The sequence below is a fragment of the Amia ocellicauda genome, unplaced genomic scaffold (genome assembly GCF_036373705.1).
Source record: "Amia ocellicauda isolate fAmiCal2 unplaced genomic scaffold, fAmiCal2.hap1 HAP1_SCAFFOLD_106, whole genome shotgun sequence".
Taxonomy (NCBI): Eukaryota; Metazoa; Chordata; class Actinopteri; order Amiiformes; family Amiidae; genus Amia; species Amia ocellicauda.
Window position 1 is genome coordinate 107,501 of NW_027102671.1, and position 15,000 is coordinate 122,500.

Below are 15,000 nucleotides of genomic sequence, written 5' to 3' on the forward strand. Positions count from 1 at the left end.
TGCCTGTTAGCCCTGGAGGTCTGCCTGTTAGCCCTGGAGGTCTGCTATCCAGCCCTGGAGGTCTGCCTGTTAGCCCTGGAGGTCTGCTATCCAGCCCTGGAGGTCTGCCTGCCTGCCCTGGCAGCAGCACTGCCTGCCCTGGAGGTCTGCCTGCCTGCCCTGGTAGCAGCACTGCCTGCCCTGGAGGTCAGCCTGTTAGCCCTGGAGGTCTGCTATCCAGCCCTGGAGGTCTGCCTGCCTGCCTGTTAGCCCTGGAGGTCAGCCTGTTAGCCCTGGAGGTCTGCTATCCAGCCCTGGAGGTCTGCCTGCCTGCCTGTTAGCCCTGGAGGTCTGCTATCCAGCCCTGGAGGTCTGCCTGCCTGCCCTGGAGGTCTGCCTGCCTGCCATCCAGCCCTGGAGGTCTGCTATCCTGCCCTGGAGGTCTGCTATCCAGCCCTGGTAGCAGCACTGCCTGCCCTGGAGGTCTGCCTGCCTGCCCTGGAGGTCTGCCTGTTAGCCCTGGAGGTCAGCTATCCAGCCCTGGTAGCAGCACTGCCTGCCCTGGTAGCAGCACTGCCTGCCCTGGAGGTCAGCCTGCCAGCCCTGGAGGTCTGCCTGTTAGCCCTGGAGGTCTGCTATCCAGCCCTGGAGGTCTGCCTGCCTGCCCTGGAGGTCTGCCTGCCTGCCCTGGAGGTCTGCCTGTTAGCCCTGGAGGTCTGCTATCCAGCCCTGGAGGTCTGCCTGCCTGCCCTGGCAGCAGCACTGCCTGCCCTGGAGGTCTGCCTGCCTGCCCTGGTAGCAGCACTGCCTGCCCTGGAGGTCAGCCTGTTAGCCCTGGAGGTCTGCTATCCAGCCCTGGAGGTCTGCCTGCCTGCCTGTTAGCCCTGGAGGTCAGCCTGTTAGCCCTGGAGGTCTGCTATCCAGCCCTGGAGGTCTGCCTGCCTGCCTGTTAGCCCTGGAGGTCTGCTATCCAGCCCTGGAGGTCTGCCTGCCTGCCTGTTAGCCCTGGAGGTCTGCCTGCCTGCCCTGGCAGCAGCACTGCCTGCCCTGGAGGTCAGCCTGCCAGCCCTGGAGGTCTGCCTGTTAGCCCTGGAGGTCTGCCTTCCAGCCCTGGTAGCAGCACTGCCTGCCCTGGTAGCAGCACTGCCTGCCCTGGAGGTCTGCTATCCAGCCCTGGAGGTCTGCCTGCCTGCCTGTTAGCCCTGGAGGTCTGCTATCCAGCCCTGGAGGTCTGCCTGCCTGCCTGTTAGCCCTGGAGGTCTGCTATCCAGCCCTGGAGGTCTGCCTGCCTGCCCTGGAGGTCTGCCTGCCTGCCATCCAGCCCTGGAGGTCTGCTATCCTGCCCTGGAGGTCTGCTATCCAGCCCTGGTAGCAGCACTGCCTGCCCTGGAGGTCTGCCTGCCTGCCCTGGAGGTCTGCCTGTTAGCCCTGGAGGTCAGCTATCCAGCCCTGGTAGCAGCACTGCCTGCCCTGGTAGCAGCACTGCCTGCCCTGGAGGTCAGCCTGCCAGCCCTGGAGGTCTGCCTGTTAGCCCTGGAGGTCTGCTATCCAGCCCTGGAGGTCTGCCTGCCTGCCCTGGAGGTCTGCCTGCCTGCCCTGGAGGTCTGCCTGTTAGCCCTGGAGGTCTGCCTGCCTGCCTGTTAGCCCTGGAGGTCTGCTATCCAGCCCTGGAGGTCTGCCTGCCTGCCTGTTAGCCCTGGAGGTCTGCCTGCCTGCCCTGGCAGCAGCACTGCCTGCCTTCCAGCCCTGGAGGTCTGCCTGTTAGCCCTGGAGGTCTGCTATCCAGCCCTGGTAGCAGCACTGCCTGCCCTGGAGGTCTGCCTGCCTGCCTTCCAGCCCTGGAGGTCTGCTATCCAGCCCTGGAGGTCTGCCTGCCTGCCATCCAGCCCTGGAGGTCTCCCTGCCTGCCCTGGCAGCAGCACTGCCTGCCCTGGTAGCAGCACTGCCTGCCCTGGAGGTCTGCCTGCCTGCCCTGGAGGTCTGCCTGCCTGCCCTGGAGGTCTGCCTGTTAGCCCTGGAGGTCTGCCTGTTAGCCCTGGAGGTCTGCCTGTTAGCCCTGGAGGTCTGCCTGCCTGCCCTGGCAGCAGCACTGCCTGCCCTGGTAGCAGCACTGCCTGCCCTGGAGGTCTGCCTGCCTGCCCTGGAGGTCTGCCTGTTAGCCCTGGAGGTCAGCCTGTTAGCCCTGGAGGTCTGCTATCCAGCCCTGGAGGTCAGCTATCCAGCCCTGGAGGTCTGCTATCCAGCCCTGGAGGTCTGCCTGCCTGCCTGCCTGCCCTGGAGGTCAGCCTGCCAGCCCTGGAGGTCTGCCTTCCAGCCCTGGAGGACAGCCTGCCTGCCCTGGTAGCAGCACTGCCTGCCTTCCAGCCCTGGAGGTCTGCCTGTTAGCCCTGGAGGTCTGCTATCCAGCCCTGGTAGCAGCACTGCCTGCCCTGGAGGTCTGCCTGCCTGCCTTCCAGCCCTGGAGGTCTGCTATCCAGCCCTGGAGGTCTGCCTGCCTGCCATCCAGCCCTGGAGGTCTGCTATCCAGCCCTGGTAGCAGCACTGCCTGCCCTGGAGGTCTGCTATCCAGCCCTGGAGGACAGCCTGCCTGCCCTGGTAGCAGCACTGCCTGCCCTGGAGGTCTGCTATCCAGCCCTGGAGGTCTGCCTGTTAGCCCTGGAGGTCTGCCTGTTAGCCCTGGAGGTCTGCCTGCCTGCCCTGGCAGCAGCACTGCCTGCCCTGGTAGCAGCACTGCCTGCCCTGGAGGTCTGCCTGTTAGCCCTGGAGGTCTGCCTGTTAGCCCTGGAGGTCTGCTATCCAGCCCTGGAGGTCAGCTATCCAGCCCTGGAGGTCTGCTATCCAGCCCTGGAGGTCTGCCTGCCTGCCTGCCTGCCCTGGAGGTCAGCCTGCCAGCCCTGGAGGTCTGCCTTCCAGCCCTGGAGGACAGCCTGCCTGCCCTGGTAGCAGCACTGCCTGCCTTCCAGCCCTGGAGGTCTGCCTGTTAGCCCTGGAGGTCTGCTATCCAGCCCTGGTAGCAGCACTGCCTGCCCTGGAGGTCTGCCTGCCTGCCTTCCAGCCCTGGAGGTCTGCTATCCAGCCCTGGAGGTCTGCCTGCCTGCCATCCAGCCCTGGAGGTCTGCTATCCAGCCCTGGTAGCAGCACTGCCTGCCCTGGAGGTCTGCTATCCAGCCCTGGAGGACAGCCTGCCTGCCCTGGTAGCAGCACTGCCTGCCCTGGAGGTCTGCTATCCAGCCCTGGAGGACAGCCTGCCTGCCCTGGTAGCAGCACTGCCTGCCCTGGAGGTCAGCCTGCCTGCCCTGGAGGTCAGCCTGCCAGCCCTGGCAGCAGCACGGCCTACCTGCCTGCCTGCCCTGGAGGTCTGCCTGCCTGCCTGCCCTGGAGGTCAGCCTTCCAGCCCTGGCAGCAGCACGGCCTACCTGCCTGCCAGCCTGCCCTCCCCAGCCACACAGCCCTGCCTGCCTGCCTGCCAGCCCTGGAGGTCAGCCTGTTAGCCCTGGAGGTCTGCCTGCCTGTCTGCCTGCCTGCCTGCCTGCCCTGGAGGTCAGCCTGCCTGCCCTGGAGGTCTGCTATCCAGCCCTGGTAGCAGCACTGCCTGCCCTGGAGGTCAGCCTGTTAGCCCTGGAGGTCTGCCTGCCTGCCCTGGTAGCAGCACTGCCTGCCTGCCTGCCCTGGAGGTCTGCCTGCCTGCCTGCCTGCCCTGGAGGTCAGCCTGCCTGCCCTGGAGGTCTGCCTGCCTGCCCTGGTAGCAGCACTGCCTGCCCTGGAGGTCAGCCTGCCTGCCCTGGTAGCAGCACTGCCTGCCCTGGAGGTCAGCCTGTTAGCCCTGGAGGTCTGCTATCCAGCCCTGGAGGTCTGCCTGCCTGCCTGTTAGCCCTGGAGGTCAGCCTGTTAGCCCTGGAGGTCTGCTATCCAGCCCTGGAGGTCTGCCTGCCTGCCTGTTAGCCCTGGAGGTCTGCTATCCAGCCCTGGAGGTCTGCCTGCCTGCCCTGGAGGTCTGCCTGCCTGCCATCCAGCCCTGGAGGTCTGCTATCCTGCCCTGGAGGTCTGCTATCCAGCCCTGGTAGCAGCACTGCCTGCCCTGGAGGTCTGCCTGCCTGCCCTGGAGGTCTGCCTGTTAGCCCTGGAGGTCAGCTATCCAGCCCTGGTAGCAGCACTGCCTGCCCTGGTAGCAGCACTGCCTGCCCTGGAGGTCAGCCTGCCAGCCCTGGAGGTCTGCCTGTTAGCCCTGGAGGTCTGCTATCCAGCCCTGGAGGTCTGCCTGCCTGCCCTGGAGGTCTGCCTGCCTGCCCTGGAGGTCTGCCTGTTAGCCCTGGAGGTCTGCTATCCAGCCCTGGAGGTCTGCCTGCCTGCCCTGGCAGCAGCACTGCCTGCCCTGGAGGTCTGCCTGCCTGCCCTGGTAGCAGCACTGCCTGCCCTGGAGGTCAGCCTGTTAGCCCTGGAGGTCTGCTATCCAGCCCTGGAGGTCTGCCTGCCTGCCTGTTAGCCCTGGAGGTCAGCCTGTTAGCCCTGGAGGTCTGCTATCCAGCCCTGGAGGTCTGCCTGCCTGCCTGTTAGCCCTGGAGGTCTGCTATCCAGCCCTGGAGGTCTGCCTGCCTGCCTGTTAGCCCTGGAGGTCTGCCTGCCTGCCCTGGCAGCAGCACTGCCTGCCCTGGAGGTCAGCCTGCCAGCCCTGGAGGTCTGCCTGTTAGCCCTGGAGGTCTGCCTTCCAGCCCTGGTAGCAGCACTGCCTGCCCTGGTAGCAGCACTGCCTGCCCTGGAGGTCTGCTATCCAGCCCTGGAGGTCTGCCTGCCTGCCTGTTAGCCCTGGAGGTCTGCTATCCAGCCCTGGAGGTCTGCCTGCCTGCCTGTTAGCCCTGGAGGTCTGCTATCCAGCCCTGGAGGTCTGCCTGCCTGCCCTGGAGGTCTGCCTGCCTGCCATCCAGCCCTGGAGGTCTGCTATCCTGCCCTGGAGGTCTGCTATCCAGCCCTGGTAGCAGCACTGCCTGCCCTGGAGGTCTGCCTGCCTGCCCTGGAGGTCTGCCTGTTAGCCCTGGAGGTCAGCTATCCAGCCCTGGTAGCAGCACTGCCTGCCCTGGTAGCAGCACTGCCTGCCCTGGAGGTCAGCCTGCCAGCCCTGGAGGTCTGCCTGTTAGCCCTGGAGGTCTGCTATCCAGCCCTGGAGGTCTGCCTGCCTGCCCTGGAGGTCTGCCTGCCTGCCCTGGAGGTCTGCCTGTTAGCCCTGGAGGTCTGCCTGCCTGCCTGTTAGCCCTGGAGGTCTGCTATCCAGCCCTGGAGGTCTGCCTGCCTGCCTGTTAGCCCTGGAGGTCTGCCTGCCTGCCCTGGCAGCAGCACTGCCTGCCTTCCAGCCCTGGAGGTCTGCCTGTTAGCCCTGGAGGTCTGCTATCCAGCCCTGGTAGCAGCACTGCCTGCCCTGGAGGTCTGCCTGCCTGCCTTCCAGCCCTGGAGGTCTGCTATCCAGCCCTGGAGGTCTGCCTGCCTGCCATCCAGCCCTGGAGGTCTCCCTGCCTGCCCTGGCAGCAGCACTGCCTGCCCTGGTAGCAGCACTGCCTGCCCTGGAGGTCTGCCTGCCTGCCCTGGAGGTCTGCCTGCCTGCCCTGGAGGTCTGCCTGTTAGCCCTGGAGGTCTGCCTGTTAGCCCTGGAGGTCTGCCTGTTAGCCCTGGAGGTCTGCCTGCCTGCCCTGGCAGCAGCACTGCCTGCCCTGGTAGCAGCACTGCCTGCCCTGGAGGTCTGCCTGCCTGCCCTGGAGGTCTGCCTGTTAGCCCTGGAGGTCAGCCTGTTAGCCCTGGAGGTCTGCTATCCAGCCCTGGAGGTCAGCTATCCAGCCCTGGAGGTCTGCTATCCAGCCCTGGAGGTCTGCCTGCCTGCCTGCCTGCCCTGGAGGTCAGCCTGCCAGCCCTGGAGGTCTGCCTTCCAGCCCTGGAGGACAGCCTGCCTGCCCTGGTAGCAGCACTGCCTGCCTTCCAGCCCTGGAGGTCTGCCTGTTAGCCCTGGAGGTCTGCTATCCAGCCCTGGTAGCAGCACTGCCTGCCCTGGAGGTCTGCCTGCCTGCCTTCCAGCCCTGGAGGTCTGCTATCCAGCCCTGGAGGTCTGCCTGCCTGCCATCCAGCCCTGGAGGTCTGCTATCCAGCCCTGGTAGCAGCACTGCCTGCCCTGGAGGTCTGCTATCCAGCCCTGGAGGACAGCCTGCCTGCCCTGGTAGCAGCACTGCCTGCCCTGGAGGTCTGCTATCCAGCCCTGGAGGTCTGCCTGTTAGCCCTGGAGGTCTGCCTGTTAGCCCTGGAGGTCTGCCTGCCTGCCCTGGCAGCAGCACTGCCTGCCCTGGTAGCAGCACTGCCTGCCCTGGAGGTCTGCCTGTTAGCCCTGGAGGTCTGCCTGTTAGCCCTGGAGGTCTGCTATCCAGCCCTGGAGGTCAGCTATCCAGCCCTGGAGGTCTGCTATCCAGCCCTGGAGGTCTGCCTGCCTGCCTGCCTGCCCTGGAGGTCAGCCTGCCAGCCCTGGAGGTCTGCCTTCCAGCCCTGGAGGACAGCCTGCCTGCCCTGGTAGCAGCACTGCCTGCCTTCCAGCCCTGGAGGTCTGCCTGTTAGCCCTGGAGGTCTGCTATCCAGCCCTGGTAGCAGCACTGCCTGCCCTGGAGGTCTGCCTGCCTGCCTTCCAGCCCTGGAGGTCTGCTATCCAGCCCTGGAGGTCTGCCTGCCTGCCATCCAGCCCTGGAGGTCTGCTATCCAGCCCTGGTAGCAGCACTGCCTGCCCTGGAGGTCTGCTATCCAGCCCTGGAGGACAGCCTGCCTGCCCTGGTAGCAGCACTGCCTGCCCTGGAGGTCTGCTATCCAGCCCTGGAGGACAGCCTGCCTGCCCTGGTAGCAGCACTGCCTGCCCTGGAGGTCAGCCTGCCTGCCCTGGAGGTCAGCCTGCCAGCCCTGGCAGCAGCACGGCCTACCTGCCTGCCTGCCCTGGAGGTCTGCCTGCCTGCCTGCCCTGGAGGTCAGCCTTCCAGCCCTGGCAGCAGCACGGCCTACCTGCCTGCCAGCCTGCCCTCCCCAGCCACACAGCCCTGCCTGCCTGCCTGCCAGCCCTGGAGGTCAGCCTGTTAGCCCTGGAGGTCTGCCTGCCTGTCTGCCTGCCTGCCTGCCTGCCCTGGAGGTCAGCCTGCCTGCCCTGGAGGTCTGCTATCCAGCCCTGGTAGCAGCACTGCCTGCCCTGGAGGTCAGCCTGTTAGCCCTGGAGGTCTGCCTGCCTGCCCTGGTAGCAGCACTGCCTGCCTGCCTGCCCTGGAGGTCTGCCTGCCTGCCTGCCTGCCCTGGAGGTCAGCCTGCCTGCCCTGGAGGTCTGCCTGCCTGCCCTGGTAGCAGCACTGCCTGCCCTGGAGGTCAGCCTGCCTGCCCTGGAGGTCAGCCTGCCAGCCCTGGCAGCAGCACGGCCTACCTGCCTGCCTGCCCTGGAGGTCTGCCTGCCTGCCTGCCCTGGAGGTCAGCCTTCCAGCCCTGGCAGCAGCACGGCCTACCTGCCTGCCAGCCTGCCCTCCCCAGCCACACAGCCCTGCCTGCCTGCCTGCCAGCCCTGGAGGTCTCCCTGCCAGCCCTGGAGGTCTGCCTGCCTGCCTGCCTGCCTGCCCTGGAGGTCTGCCATCCTGCCTTCCAGCCCTGGAGGTCAGCCTGCCAGCCCTGGAGGTCAGCCTGTTAGCCCTGGAGGTCTGCCTGCCTGCCCTGGAGGTCAGCCTGCCAGCCCTGGAGGTCTGCCTGCCTGCCTGCCTGCCCTGGAGGTCAGCCTGCCAGCCCTGGCAGCAGCACGGCCTACCTGCCTGCCTGCCCTGGAGGTCTGCCTGCCTGCCTGCCTGCCCCGGAGGTCAGCCCCAGGCAGCCGGGTGGCCTGCCTGCTGCTGCTAGGCCGCTGCCCCGAGCCGCCGACCCCATCGACAGGAACACGAGAGAGTTTACAAGCGAGAGGAGGCCACATATTCGACACCTTTCGTGCTCGTTTTAGTCTCCAGTCTGTTTTGACGTGTGTTATTCTGAATCTGCTGCTTTAACTCAAGGGATTCTGTCGCGATTGATGCCTTGTCCTTCGCTGTATGTTTGCACTGGTGTTGTAAGTCGCCCTCTGTAAGATCATCATTTATTATCTGCCAAGAAATAAAGATCATCATAATGTTCCCCAACTTTCAGCTTCTGGGGAGTTTGTTCCAGAGTGTGACGACTCTCTCTCTATCTCCATCTCTCTCTCTATCTCCATCTCTCTCTATCTCCATCTCTCTCTATCTCCATCTCTCTATCTCCACCTCTCTCTCCCTCTCCACCTCTCTCTCTCTCTATCTCTCCCTCTCTCTCACTGTGTGTGTGTGTGTGTGTGTGTGTGTGTGTGTGTGTGTGTGTGTGTGTGTGTGTGTGTGTGTGTGTGTGTGTGTACAGCAGTGTCCCTAGACGAGAGAGAGATCCCTAGACGGGGAAATTACTTTCAAACTGCAGTACCGAAATGTGTCCGTTAGATGGCAGCATGCACCAAGGAATGAAGGAAAGTGCAAAACAAAATGAAAAGGCACATCGCCTGGGCGAAAAATAATCGTAACAAATCAACGGGGGCATTTCTCGGAAAACTAACACCGGGGCAGTGCTCAGGGGGGTCCCACCTCGTGGCCACCCGGTTTGGGGGGCCATCGGGGCCGGTTCCGAAAATCGCTAAATCTCCCATAGCCAGCCCACGCTCCATCCGATAGAGCAATGCCGGGCGGCCGGCCGGCAACTACGGATCATAACAAATCAACGGGGGCATTTCTCCGAAAACTAACACCGGGGCAGTGCTCAGGGGGGTCCCACCTCGTGGCCACCCGGTTTGGGGGGCCATCGGGGCCGGTTCCGAAAATCGCTAAATCTCCCATAGCCAGCCCACGCTCCATCCGATAGAGCAATGCCGGGCGGCCGGCCGGCAACTACGGATCATAACAAATCAACGGGGGCATTTCTCGGAAAACTAACACCGCGGCAGTGCTCAGGGGGGTCCCACCTCGTGGCCACCCGGTTTGGGGGGCCATCGGGGCCGGCTGAAGAATCGCCCATACTCTGCCATAGGCAGCCCACGGTCCATCCGATCAGAGCAATGCCGGGCGGCCGGCAACCTATGGATCATAACACATCAACGGAGGCATGATAAGAGCATCTTTTATTATCTGCCAAGAAATATAGACCATCACAATGTTCCCCAACTTTCAGCTTCTACCACATCGCTGGGGAGTTTATTCCACTGTGTGACTACTCTCTCTCTATCTCTCTCTCTCTCTCTCTCTCTCTCTGTGTGTGTGTGTGTGTGTGTGTGTGTGTGTGTGTGTGTGTGTGTGTACAGCAGTGTCTCCGGTTTTCCTTTTGGAATGCCTTGAAGCCGGGGGGGCTTTGCACTCATGAGAACATAGGGTGTCCTTGCCCTCCTTTCGCAGCCCAGGGCATTGAGAGATCCCTAGACGGGGAAATTACTTTCAAACTGCAGTACCGAAATGTGTCCGTTAGATGGTAGCATGCACCAAGGAATGAAGGAAAGTGCAAAACAAAATGAAAAGGCACATCGCCTGGGCGAAAAATAATCATAACAAATCAACGGGGGCATTTCTCGGAAAACTAACACCGGGGCAGTGCTCAGGGGGGTCCCACCTCGTGGCCACCCGGTTTGGGGGGCGATCGGGGCCGGTTCCGAAAATCGCTAAATCTCCCATAGCCAGCCCACGCTCCATCCGATAGAGCACTGCCGGGCGGCCGGCCGGCAACTACGGATCATAACAAATCAACGGGGGCATTTCTCGGAAAACTAACACCGGGGCAGTGCTCAGGGGGGTCCCACCTCGTGGCCACCCGGTTTGGGGGGCGATCGGGGCCGGTTCCGAAAATCGCTAAATCTCCCATAGCCAGCCCACGCTCCATCCGATAGAGCACTGCCGGGCGGCCGGCCGGCAACTACGGATCATAACAAATCAACGGGGGCATTTCTCGGAAAACTAACACCGGGGCAGTGCTCAGGGGGGTCCCACCTCGTGGCCACCCGGTTTGGGGGGCGATCGGGGCCGGTTCCGAAAATCGCTAAATCTCCCATAGCCAGCCCACGCTCCATCCGATAGAGCACTGCCGGGCGGCCGGCCGGCAACTACGGATCATAACAAATCAACGGGGGCATTTCTCGGAAAACTAACACCGGGGCAGTGCTCAGGGGGGTCCCACCTCGTGGCCACCCGGTTTGGGGGGCGATCGGGGCCGGTTCCGAAAATCGCTAAATCTCCCATAGCCAGCCCACGCTCCATCCGATAGAGCACTGCCGGGCGGCCGGCCGGCAACTACGGATCATAACAAATCAACGGGGGCATTTCTCCGAAAACTAACACCGGGGCAGTGCTCAGGGGGGTCCCACCTCGTGGCCACCCGGTTTGGGGGGCGATCGGGGCCGGTTCCGAAAATCGCTAAATCTCCCATAGCCAGCCCACGCTCCATCCGATAGAGCACTGCCGGGCGGCCGGCCGGCAACTACGGATCATAACAAATCAACGGGGGCATTTCTCGGAAAACTAACACCGGGGCAGTGCTCAGGGGGGTCCCACCTCGTGGCCACCCGGGTCTGGGACCGATGGGAGCACTTTAAAATTTTCGAGTCAGGGGACCAGACGGCCGAGTGAAAAACTTTGAAAAATATTCTATCTCCTCACTCCCATTGACTTTACATTAGGGCGACCAGGCGGCCGGCGGAAAAAAAATCATAACAAATCAACGGGGGCATTTCTCCGAAAACTAACACCGGGGCTGTGCTCAGGGGGCTCCCAGCTATCAGCCACCCTATCCCGGGACCGATGGGAGCACTTTAAAATTTTCGAGTCAGGGGACCAGACGGCCGAGTGAAAAACTTTGAAAAATATTCTATCTCCTCACTCCCATTGACTTTACATTAGGGCGACCAGGCGGCCGGCGGAAAAAAAATCATAACAAATCAACGGGGGCATTTCTCCGAAAACTAACACCGGGGCTGTGCTCAGGGGGCTCCCAGCTATCAGCCACCCTATCCCGGGACCGATGGGAGCACTTTAAAATTTTCGAGTCAGGGGACCAGACGGCCGAGTGAAAAACTTTGAAAAATATTCTATCTCCTCACTCCCATTGACTTTACATTAGGGCGACCAGGCGGCCGGCGGAAAAAAAATCATAACAAATCAACGGGGGCATTTCTCCGAAAACTAACACCGGGGCTGTGCTCAGGGGGCTCCCAGCTATCAGCCACCCTATCCCGGGACCGATGGGAGCACTTTAAAATTTTCGAGTCAGGGGACCAGACGGCCGAGTGAAAAACTTTGAAAAATATTCTATCTCCTCACTCCCATTGACTTTACATTAGGGCGACCAGGCGGCCGGCGGAAAAAAAATCATAACAAATCAACGGGGGCATTTCTCCGAAAACTAACACCGGGGCTGTGCTCAGGGGGCTCCCAGCTATCAGCCACCCTATCCCGGGACCGATGGGAGCACTTTAAAATTTTCGAGTCAGGGGACCAGACGGCCGAGTGAAAAACTTTGAAAAATATTCTATCTCCTCACTCCCATTGACTTTACATTAGGGCGACCAGGCGGCCGGCGGAAAAAAAATCATAACAAATCAACGGGGGCATTTCTCCGAAAACTAACACCGGGGCTGTGCTCAGGGGGCTCCCAGCTATCAGCCACCCTATCCCGGGACCGATGGGAGCACTTTAAAATTTTCGAGTCAGGGGACCAGACGGCCGAGTGAAAAACTTTGAAAAATATTCTATCTCCTCACTCCCATTGACTTTACATTAGGGCGACCAGGCGGCCGGCGGAAAAAAAATCATAACAAATCAACGGAGGCATTTCTCCGAAAACTAACACCGGGGCAGTGCTCAGGGGGCTCCCAGCTATCAGCCCCCCGGGTCTGGGGGCATTGTTTTTCTTTTTAATCATTTTGAGCATTTCCCCCAGTTTAGAGATGTGTGCCCCTAGACAACCCATTGAGAATAACTATGAAATGTTCTGAAGTTTTGATTTTCAAATGTCGGTGAAAATTGAAAAACGTCATATATTCTTCAAAGGAAGCATGGGGCGATGGTAGGGAGAGTCCCCGCAGCGTGCCTCGGCGGCGATGGGAGCGTTTTCGATGTCCCCGCCCCCCCCCCATAGGGATAGAAGGGGAGTTAGGTGACCAGGCGTCCCGGGTCCCAAAAATCGAAAAATTAATATAGAATGCTTTTTAATCCAGAAATAAAGTAGGGGGCAGTCCTGGTGAGAGTCCCAGCCACAGCCCCAGTGTGTTTTGGAGCCGTTTGGGGCCGGGTGAAAAACTTTGAAAAATATTCTATCTCCTCACTCCCATTGACTTTACATTAGGGCGACCAGGCGGCCGGCGGAAAAAAAATCATAACAAATCAACGGGGGCATTTCTCCGAAAACTAACACCGGGGCTGTGCTCAGGGGGCTCCCAGCTATCAGCCACCCTATCCCGGGACCGATGGGAGCACTTTAAAATTTTCGAGTCAGGGGACCAGACGGCCGAGTGAAAAACTTTGAAAAATATTCTATCTCCTCACTCCCATTGACTTTACATTAGGGCGACCAGGCGGCCGGCGGAAAAAAAATCATAACAAATCAACGGGGGCATTTCTCCGAAAACTAACACCGGGGCTGTGCTCAGGGGGCTCCCAGCTATCAGCCACCCTATCCCGGGACCGATGGGAGCACTTTAAAATTTTCGAGTCAGGGGACCAGACGGCCGAGTGAAAAACTTTGAAAAATATTCTATCTCCTCACTCCCATTGACTTTACATTAGGGCGACCAGGCGGCCGGCGGAAAAAAAATCATAACAAATCAACGGGGGCATTTCTCCGAAAACTAACACCGGGGCTGTGCTCAGGGGGCTCCCAGCTATCAGCCACCCTATCCCGGGACCGATGGGAGCACTTTAAAATTTTCGAGTCAGGGGACCAGACGGCCGAGTGAAAAACTTTGAAAAATATTCTATCTCCTCACTCCCATTGACTTTACATTAGGGCGACCAGGCGGCCGGCGGAAAAAAAATCATAACAAATCAACGGAGGCATTTCTCCGAAAACTAACACCGGGGCAGTGCTCAGGGGGCTCCCAGCTATCAGCCCCCCGGGTCTGGGGGCATTGTTTTTCTTTTTAATCATTTTGAGCATTTCCCCCAGTTTAGAGATGTGTGCCCCTAGACAACCCATTGAGAATAACTATGAAATGTTCTGAAGTTTTGATTTTCAAATGTCGGTGAAAATTGAAAAACGTCATATATTCTTCAAAGGAAGCATGGGGCGATGGTAGGGAGAGTCCCCGCAGCGTGCCTCGGCGGCGATGGGAGCGTTTTCGATGTCCCCGCCCCCCCCCCATAGGGATAGAAGGGGAGTTAGGTGACCAGGCGTCCCGGGTCCCAAAAATCGAAAAATTAATATAGAATGCTTTTTAATCCAGAAATAAAGTAGGGGGCAGTCCTGGTGAGAGTCCCAGCCACAGCCCCAGTGTGTTTTGGAGCCGTTTGGGGCCGGGTGAAAAACTTTGAAAAATGTTCTATCTCCTCACTCCCATTGACTTTACATTAGGGCGACCAGGCGGCCGGCGGAAAAAAAATCATAACAAATCAACGGAGGCATTTCTCCGAAAACTAACACCGGGGCAGTGCTCAGGGGGCTCCCAGCTATCAGCCACCCTATCCCGGGACCGATGGGAGCACTTTAAAATTTTCGAGTTAGGGGACCAGGCGGCCGAGTGAAAAACTTTGAAAAATTTTCTATCTCCTCACTCCCATTGACTTTGCATTAGGGCGACCAGGCGGCCGGCGGAAAAAAAATCATAACAAATCAACGGGGGCATTTCTCCGAAAACTAACACCGGGGCAGTGCTCAGGGGGCTCCCAGCTATCAGCCACCCTATCCCGGGACCGATGGGAGCACTTTAAAATTTTCGAGTTAGGGGACCAGGCGGCCGAGTGAAAAACTTAGAAAAATTTTCTATCTCCCCTAGGTGACCAGGCAGCCGGAGCTGATTTTTCTGACCCCTAAAACAATTATTAAAAGGTATTTTTTCGCCAAACTAAGACTTTTAAAATTCAAATAGGATGATTATCTACTGCCCCAGTGGGTTTTTGAACCATTTTAAGCCTTTTTGACAGTTTTCATTTTTCCCCCATTGACTTCAATGGGAGTTAGGTGACCAGTCCTCCGACTTTTGAACCTCTCCTGGGGGGGCTGTGAGCCCCCGATTTCTTTGCAAAGCACGTCATTCGATTCGTCTCAGTCCCCTCTATATACCCCGTGTGTTTGTTTTCTCGAAAAACCCCCGGAACACGGTTTTTTAGGGGGGGGGTGGGGGGGGGGTACTTCGGAGCCATTTGGGGGGGGGTAAACGACATTTCCCGAAATTAATTTTAACACAGCCTTCCTCAGAATCGCTTTTCCAACAAAATCCTTTTTATTTCGAGTCTCTACGATGTTCCTAAGTGGTCGAAACCACTTTTGGACAGTTTTTACACCAAACGGCTCGGGCGCACAGCGGGCCGTGTGCCGATGGGCGGTTCTCGCGGGTCTGAGGCGGGGCTAGGCTGCTCGCGGCGGGCATGGGAGTGCCGTGTGCAGCCGCCACAGTGTTCCAGGCTGTCAGCATTTCTCTACGGTGCCGGGGGAAATACAGGAACTGGGTTTTTGAAGACACTTAGTGCAATGAGAGAGGTCAAAACTGAGCTAAGGGCACTTGCTGGAGGAAAGTGGCTGGGCCCCGCTAGCTCTTTTACGGACACTTTCTGGACTTGGCCCGGGATTTTCAGACGGTTCTTTGCGACTGTCTGATCATCCAGCGAAATGCAAGGGGGGGAACGGTCCCGGCCGCACCCCGCGTTTCAGGCCTCGTCGGCGGCCCGCTCCGGCGGCTGCGCCCGCTAAGTCTTCGCGGCCCGCCGTGGAGAGTGTGTATGCTGCCCGCCCCAGACGTTCACCCCAAGGGCTTGCGGGCCTTTAAGGGTCTGTCTTTCGGGGTTTCACGGG